This window comes from Poromitra crassiceps, assembly GCF_964638095.1.
Source record: "Poromitra crassiceps genome assembly, chromosome: 17".
Classification (NCBI taxonomy): Eukaryota; Metazoa; Chordata; class Actinopteri; order Beryciformes; family Melamphaidae; genus Poromitra; species Poromitra crassiceps.
In genome coordinates, this window is record NC_139635.1 from 11988592 (window position 1) to 11997754 (window position 9163).

Genomic DNA, 9163 nt, shown 5'->3' on the forward strand with positions numbered 1-9163 from the left:
TAATATTGTCAACGAATGAGCAACTGTACGAAAAATAAAATAAATCTTGAAAAAAAAAATGTCATTATCAAGCTGTTGCTAAGTCCCTACTGTAGTGATGTCAGATATCAGTCACCTCTGGTATGTCGCTCTTATGAACACTGCACTATTTATTTGACTATTGCTTTTTTCCTACAGTCTGTAGGGATTCTTCTTGTTTTTCAAATTCAGTGTTTACATGTGTTTCAGTATGTACAAAATATGATTATCATCAAAACTTGCTTTTATACAGATCATATCGACATAGGTAAATATCTGTTATCAGCCATAACGGCAATGTTAATGTTGGTTATCGGTATTGGCCAAGATTTTCATATTGGTGCTCACTTGCATAATGTGAAAATGAATGTTATTGACCCAGTGTGTAGCCAGTCTACCCAGTTAGTGAGTGAATGTCCAAACAATGATGTATCTTTGAGGTTTTCATTTATTGTAGAATGATGTTGCAGACAGAAATAGATTTCCTTGATGCAATTAACATGATCGTGAAGTGATCCACATGATTTGCTGTTTAACAGAGTGGCTTGACAATTATTCTCTACACTTAGGCTAAGACCTATGTTAAAATTCCCATTCACCTGTGAGCTTGACACCTGAGATCAGCATTACCTCATAGAAGACTAGGTACATACTACCATCTAGTGGTCAAAATGTTTTTCAGCCAAAGACCACTTACAAGATGGAACATATACCGGGGACCCCCTCATTCTGATTTGTGATTTTGGGCTAAGCTTTATTGTTTCCACGGTAACGTGCTTTACTTTTAAATTGATAGGTTTGTTAGATTAGAATGTAATCCATGAACCATTTTAGATTCAAAGGATAAAATATTTTCATTGAACTATGAAGATTTTGCAAAAAAAAGCTTTCATTTTTATTTTCTTGAAAACTTTTCGCGGAACCCCAGGCAAGTGCCAGGGGGTCCCCGGACCCCCATACCACTGGTGTAAAATACCACCCATGATTCAAATCCTACAAATAAGAACAGAAATGGACAATGACAACAGGAGAGACTACATAACATTTCACTCGGACTAAAACGTCCAAAAAATTCAGATTTAAAGAAAATATTTTTTGAATGTTTTTTTTTTGAGAGACTTGACTTGGACTTGCCCCTCAAAGACTTGAGACTTGACTTGGACTTGAGCTCAAAGACTTGAGACTTGACTTAGACTTGCAAAAAATGACTTGAGTATCTCTGATCAAGCATGCCTCACCAAACGTTAAAACGGAACCATAAATGCAGTTATTGCAGAAATAAACTCATTAACAATTAAACAAGAACATATATGCATCTCCTTACGACAGTCCATAACCCGGGTCAACATCAACACTCGCGATAGCGGCAAGGATTTCCTCTTCAAATCTTTCGTAGTCTTTGTAACGTTCTGGGAGTTTAAGCAGGTTGAAGCAGGTTGAAGACTTTGGGTATGCGAAGCCATCCTGCGGAGTCGGCACTGGGAAGCACATTCCAGCCCACCCAGAACTGCACAAGTTTCCCAAGCAGGTTTGGACAGTGGACAGGCAGGTCTGTCTGGATCAGGTCCCGGAGGTATTCTTTGGAAACAACCAGCTTTGGTGTGCTGTTCTTCTCCCATTGATTTCATTGTCGATGAGGGTGACCAGCTGGGAAAGGCCTTCAAGTACCTTAAATAAAGTTTATATTTGTCACTAAAAGTCAACATAGTCATTCATTCATTCATTCACAGGCCTCAATTGTCAAAGCAGAGTAAGATAATTTTAGAGCATAAAACAATTGTATTCATATTTCAAACAACAGGATTGTTATTTTATCTATTTCGGCTTAGGGCTGCAAAGTTTAAAATGATAATAGTGATTAACACGTTCACTGCCATTGACGTATTAATACGTCAAAAATAATCCAACGGTTGACTGCCATTGACGTGATCGATTTTCTTTTTTTTGACGGTGCTACGTGGATCAATGTTCCCCGCGTCTCCTATGGAGATATTGGAAGTATTGAATGTGTATAATCTATTTTACCGACCAGCTAGGTGGCGACGGTCCTCTCCCGACAGAGAGAAAGTCAACCAAGGCGGCTGCTTCCTCCATTCTCAAGGAAATGGCTTGGCGATTTTACAGTCAGAAACGAACGAGCCTCATTCTCATACTGTAGGCGGGGACGCTTTCGCGCTGCTGCGGTGGGGGGTTCCAGAAATGGACTGGGTGGGCAGCATAAAGCCTAGAGTCGCACGGGGCTTCATCGGGGCTCTCAAACCCAAGAGACGAGTGAGACCTATCCACACTTGCTGCCAGGGAGGGAGGCTGCTCAAACTCGCTGCCAGGGAGGGAGGCTGCTCAAACTCGCAGCAGCAGCAGCAGCAGCAGAGCACTCGCTTGTGACAAACGCAGGCTGAAAGCCACTAGACACGCCCACGGAGGGAGGAGTTGAAGGAGAGGGCGTTCGGAACTATATTGTTTAGATGTCTGATCTCTCACTGATGTCAAAAATAAATGGTTAAAGTGACTGTTCTGCCTGTTTGATTGAATTTCACAAAACTGCGATTATCTCAGCTTTCACTCTCAGACGCTAAAACCATGCTGTACTCAACGGCTAATATCTACATAACTACTAACTCTACAAACTAACTCTTTTAGACAGAGAAAGCACACATTCTATTAGTACTTTTGTGAACTTTGTGTTGACAAACTCCAAGCAGAAAAGAATCCTCGGCTCTTGTAAAATGAGCCAGAATCCTCAAAAAACGGCTTGGCAAAAGCTACCTACAGCAAAAAAAAAATGGCTGGCAGTCAATGTGTTAATATAACACCCTCTGACACTGACTACTGTCAGTACAATGTTACACCAAAAAAAGAAACAATATTCTGCAGTTGTAGAGTGGATGAAGTTATGGCCCTCTGCCGCCTGTCATCCCCCCTCTCTCCTGTCTACAACTTTCCTACGTAATAAAGGCCAAAAAAAGACACCTACAGTTCTCCACTCTCTCCATAGCTCCTCATCAAACAACGCATCACCTTCAAAGCCCACCACAGCCTGGCGCCCCCCTTATCTGACTAACCTCCTCCTCTCCCATCGCCCCACCCAAACCCTCCGATCCTCATCCACTGTTTCGCTCACTGTTCCTCCATACAAATTCCACAGCTTTGGAGATCGAGCATTCTCGAGAGCAGCACCACGACTTTGGAACTCTCTTCACAAGCCTGTCAGAGACTCACCCTCACTCTCCACTTTCAAATCCCGACTCAAGACCTACCTGTTCTCCCAAGCGTACAACCTACCCTACCCTTAACCACATCTTCCGCCCATGTCACGCCCCCTCAACTCCCCTCCACCCGATTAGTTGTGTTATTTGTATGTTTGTTTTTTTCTGTTTACTGTGGACTCGAGATTGTCAGCGTCTTTGAGTCATTGAAAAGCAGCTATACAAAATACATTTAATTGTTATTATTCGATAAAGGTGAAAATATGCCCCAGACATAATCCATGAAATGAATAAAGAAGAACGAGTTCCATTTACATACAAGGGCAGTTAAGGAATAGCACCGCTTTCAAATGGTTAGAATAAGTATAGTGACTTCTGCCTTTTAATTCAACATACTCTTGCTTGGGAATGTGCATTCGATTGTCTGACAATGCCACTTTGTGTCCATGTCAGCGAGGTTGCTGAGATATCAAGGCACATGGAAGAAAGAGCAGTGAACTTACCTCCTGTGGGAAGTCTAAGCGAGCAGAGAGTGAGTTTATTAGAGTCATTTCACTCCGGCAGATAAACTCAACATAGTCCACGTCCAAGGGCTGTCGCTGACAGGCCTGCTCCAATCTAGAGCGCAGTCTGTTTAACACAAGACTTCCCACCATCACCTGTCAAAGAGATCATGAAATATGCTTTATATAAAAGCATCAGGCCTTATTGGAAAATACGTTGAATACATATACACAGTCCAGGATGCTATCAAGTGCTATAAAAACACAAACACTACAGCAACCTAGCCTACACCAAACAAGCAAAACATGTGTGAATCAAATTGATTTACAATTGCACAAGTGGAAATGAGACGTTAAAACACAAGTTAAATCACAAGTCACAACCCAAAGTCACAGCTTGTGGTGGGACATCAACATTAAAGCCCCACTATTTGGGGAAACTGCACCCTCACCTACATGCTACTCTTCTCATTCAGGTATCAGCCTTGTAGTAAGTAACTTAAGTAACCTTGGAGTAACCAGCCAATTGTGCAAAGTGTTTCTTTTCTACCTCCAAATAATTATTCTGTTATATACGGTATATAAATTCAGGTCCATGAGTGAAAAAGTTGCAACTTCTATTTTTCAGAAAAGTATTTAAATGTCCTCAATGGAGACTGACAATTGAACGAATGTCTAATGGAATGGACACTGTTATGGGCAAGCCTGGGTCTCACACAATATAGTGTTGCTTGTAACACATATATGCTTGCCTATTAGTAAGGTAGCCTACAAATGGCGAAAAAAAATAAAAAATGATTGAAAATAATTTAGGCTAAGCTGAGCACAGGCAAGGACAGTTGCAACTATTTTGCCTGAACAAAATAGAATATGGTTTTGATGTATTGAAAATCATACTGTCAGTATTTTTAAATACATGGTATACCGTAATACCTTAGTACCGACCAAAGCCTAATCGAAAGTATCATAAGTCACGGGTGGAATGGTGGATAAACATTGCATTTCCTTTAAAGCCCTTTCTAATAAATGCCCTCCGTTAGTTTGGTAGTGCAAATATAATATTTTTAGTACAAAGGGGTTAAGAAATGCTTTCATCAGCTCAGCATTAACATGACACGGCTCTGAGAGATGAGGGAATGAAATAAAGCAGATATCCGAAAGTACAAACCGAAACAGATGAGAGAACACTCATGAACACTGCGGTTGGGCAGTCGGGTGTGCAGCTTTCTTAGAGGCGGGTCCATCTCGATCGTGGCCAAGGACGACTTGGCACATACAAAGATATAATGGAAACCGAAATCAGCGCGGAACGGCATGACTTGTTGTGGCCAAAGGTGTCAGTAGAAAAGCCCTAAAGTTTACATGCTGTGGGGAACAGGCATTCAGGGTGCAGAGTGGGAATGATAGAAATCCCAGTCTATCTATTAGAAGTCAGCGTGTGTTCCATCAAAATGATTTAAAAGGCATTATATTAACGTAAAGAAAAAGTTGCATAATGGGGCTGCAACAGAGAAACAACGCAATGCACTTTCCTGTACAGCAAGAAGTTGGTAGTGCTGCACAGCTGATACAGATTCTGTTTATAGAAATAAGCATTTTCTGATAACCCACCTGAGATTCAGCAGAAGTGCCTGGGGGGTCGGTGGTCGAGGGAGGCGCACACACAATTTCTCCGTTGTCCTAGTGAAGTAAAAAGCAAACCATTATTTGATATTGCAAATTTAATTCTCAACCATATTCAGTCAGTCACTGGATCATGTGACTGTGAATAATATGACCTGTCTCCCAAGTAAAAAGCTGCAGGCTGACAGGTTTTCCGACCAATTACTTGAGGTTAGTTCAAGTGAGGCTGCTACCGAGCGGGGTAGCTTCAGAGTGTAACTTACCATGGTAACTGACCTGGAGTTCATCTAATCGAACTTCTTGGAATCTAAAATCCCAGATTTCTCTAGTCTAAACTATGGGTTGGGAAAATTCCAGTGTTGGGCAGTAGCTAGCAACAAATAGTGAAGCTATTTGTTGCTAGCGTGCTACATTTCTCTGGGGATAGCTTAAATGTAGTGAAGCTTATTTTTAATGTAGAGTAGCTGGTAGCTTAGCTCACCATATTGTCAAAGTAGCTTGCCCAACACTAATAAATCTAGAAATAGGTTGAATTCAAAGTGTTTTCCCTCACACACACACACACACACACACACACACACACACACACACACACACAATGTAAAGTAGCAAGCTACTTTTATTTTGGCATGGAGCCTGTAGCTGAGCGTGCTATATAATGAAAAAACATTGCATGGATGCAACTGGGACGTATCCTCAGTGATGTACCCTGGGGTCATTGGATGTTTCGGGTCTCGCAACATCATACACCCTCGCCCAGGTGACCCAGCCGGGGCTGGCCAAGCCCCAACTTACGTCCCAGTAGCTACCCACGGTCAGCCCTCTAGGAAGGGTTGAAGGTGGTCACGCGGTCAGGGCCACTCAATCCGCTGCTCCGGAACTACTCTGCCGGGACCGGGGGGGGGAAGGGCTCTGGTACGTAGAGGGACCGGGCTCTGTGGGTTGCCACCCGGCCGGGCTCCTCCCTCGTCTCACCAGGTCTAGGACCTGTGCGCTGCACCAGACTCCCCCGCTCCAAACATCTCATTCCGACTACATTTTACTGGGGATAGCTTCAAAGTAGTGAAGCTATATTTTAATGTAGAGTAGCTGGCAGCTTAGCTTACTACATTTTCAAAGTTGCTTGCCCAACACTGCAAAAATCTGTGTAGTCATTTAACCTGCTTTCTGGAATGCATCCTTTGGGAGACATATTACTGCTAATACAGTATATCAGGCATTGAGGCTAATCAAACCCTAAATAAATCTAGAAGCTGATGGCAGATTAAACAAAGGTCCTCCCATCATGAAAACAGATTTTGTTTGGAAAGGAAGGATTTGACATTTGACAGGGTTGATGGTACAGGTAGCCATGGTCACACCAGGATTAATGAGAATTGCTGGGTTTCATTAGTTGTTGTGGACTTCCCCCTCAGCCCCTTGGTGGTGAACTCTGGCCCATGAATTCATGCTTTATCGGTGTATAATGACAGAGTATCAAATTCTCAATTACCATTGCTGGGAAGAGCACGACAAGATTGAGGGTAGAATCAACAGGATAACCTGGGCTGGTAGGCAAAGAGAGAAAGAGAGAGAGGAAGAGGGAAAGACGGAGAGCAAATGGATGAAAAAGTCCCAGGTTATTAGAGAAAAGGTCAGTCACAGCAGCTATTTTATAAGAGCAAGACATATAAATCAACGATTGCCCGGAGATCATACCAACTACTTGCTGATAAATGTTGACATTTTGAATGTATTTAGAGCTTGTAAATCAATATCTGATACCAGACACCAGTTTAGCTTTGGCAACACTGGGCAGGTTGTTTAAAACAGTCATGTTCAATTGCAAGACATAGAAAAAGAAAATAGTATTGAAATAGTATTGTGTACATAGCATGTACAATGGTTTCCAAGCACATAATAATTCTGATTACAGCAATGCAACACAGGCTGATGTCCTGGCACATGGTTTGGGTGTGACACCTTTGTTGCCTCTGACTGATGTTTAGATGCTCAATCAATACAGCTTGCTGCAGTCAACTTCTATAAGCTTGCTTACAGATGTATTCATTTTGTCCAGTAGTATGTATTACTACTCCAGACAGCTAGCCTCCATTCCAAGTCCAGCCATAACGTTACACATCTCTGGACAGATAAACAATCACTGTCCAGTTAATCAGCTAGCTAGTCAGGTACATTAAAAATACATGTCATGGAAGTTGCCACCTATTCACATATCATACGGCTAACCTCGGTAACGCTACGTAAACAACCTGACTGACAAAGACGCAATGAAACTGACAGACAGATATTGAAAGGACGATACCAAGGAAACACAACTGCAACTCAAGACAGCTTTATACCTCAAAACGCTCACTAAGCATAGACATTCTCAGCAATAATGTCATGCTAACACTAAACACGTTAAAGCGATGAATCATCACTCATAACGCTACTAATACCAGCCAATCTCTGACCCAGTACAACAGTAGCCCTACAGTAACGCCATATTCATATAAATTTGATTGATTGATTGGAGTAGTAACGTTCATAGCTATCCGATAGCTAAAGCTCCAGGGTCTTACAATAACGTCACATAGGCCGTCATGTCACGTTCAATATAATGACTGTTATTCTATTATTACTATTACTATTACTATTATACAAACGTGCCCTTTGTACTTGATTTAACGTTAGTTCGTGAAGCTAGTTTGTGAGGCTGTGTGAAGTACCTCACTCATAACGCTACTAATACCAGCCAATCGCCTGACCCAGTACAACAGCAGACCTACAGTAACGCTATATAGCGTTAAATAATAAAATGTAGGCTAATGATTCATTGACATACTTTTGATAGCCCCGGTCGTGGCTTCAGCCTGTGCTGGAACATTGGTAGCAATGAAAGCTAACGCTAGCTAGCCCTGATACGTTAGCCAGCTACTAACTTAACTGTACTAAGACTGGACACGGTCTTTATAGCTTACGTGAGCTGTAACGTTAGTCAAATTACCCCTTACGCTAGCGGGTTAAATAGCGATTTAGTTTATTTGGGGAAATTGAATGAAGCAGCTAGCTAACATTAGCTAACCTAGCTAGCGTCAGTTAGCTCACTGGGAGAGCCTGTGTACTAACATGGGGATCATGTCTATCGTAACATGCTATGAAATGTCTCATAAAACCAACAAAACTTATATTTTATGTCGATTTACTTAAAGTGGCCACTTACCTGAAGCTCGTATTCTTTCCAAACTACCAAACTACACTGCTCTGTTTGTCTGTATTAGGCGGAAGAAGTTTCTGGTCAATTGTCAATTGTTTTATTCGATACGATCCGATATTCAGTGGGAGGGGACTGGGTCTAACCTGATTGGCCAGTCCGCTCAGATTTATGGCCCCAAGTTGACATGGTTGGGTGGCAGAATTCGTACTCGTAAAGAAAATCTGTACTTGTAAACAGACATCCAAGCTCGCAATATGAATTTGTCCGTGGTGCTTTCAGGGTCGCACACGAACGTAGGAAATTTGCAAGTGCTGCATTCAAGGTCGCACACGAACGTAGGAAATTTTTGTACTTGTAAAAAATATTTTTGAAGACGCACAAATTCTATCCGTGTGTACAAAACTTATTCCCAGATGCACAAGATATGTCTACAGATACAAAAATGGGTTGCCGATACAAAAATGGGTTGCAGATGCACAAAACTTTCTCTCAGATGGACAAGATATTTTTACAGGTACAAGTTTTATTTACAGACATACAAGTTCAAAGTTCAAGTTCAAAGTTTACAAACAATGTTTCTCAAGCTCAAAATACATATGGCACTTTATTGATTC

General features: G+C 41.7%; 1 long non-coding RNA gene across 1 annotated transcript; it reads right to left on the bottom strand.

Moving 5' to 3' along the window:
• Window positions 1-513: 513 nt before the first annotated feature.
• On the bottom strand, window positions 514-7020 carry LOC310791934. Its single transcript, XR_014553465.1, has 4 exons — window positions 6843-7020; window positions 5339-5407; window positions 3728-3883; window positions 514-1686 (listed from the first exon to the last, which is right to left on the bottom strand). It is a non-coding gene; the product is annotated as an uncharacterized lncRNA (long non-coding RNA).
• Window positions 7021-9163: the final 2143 nt, after the last annotated feature.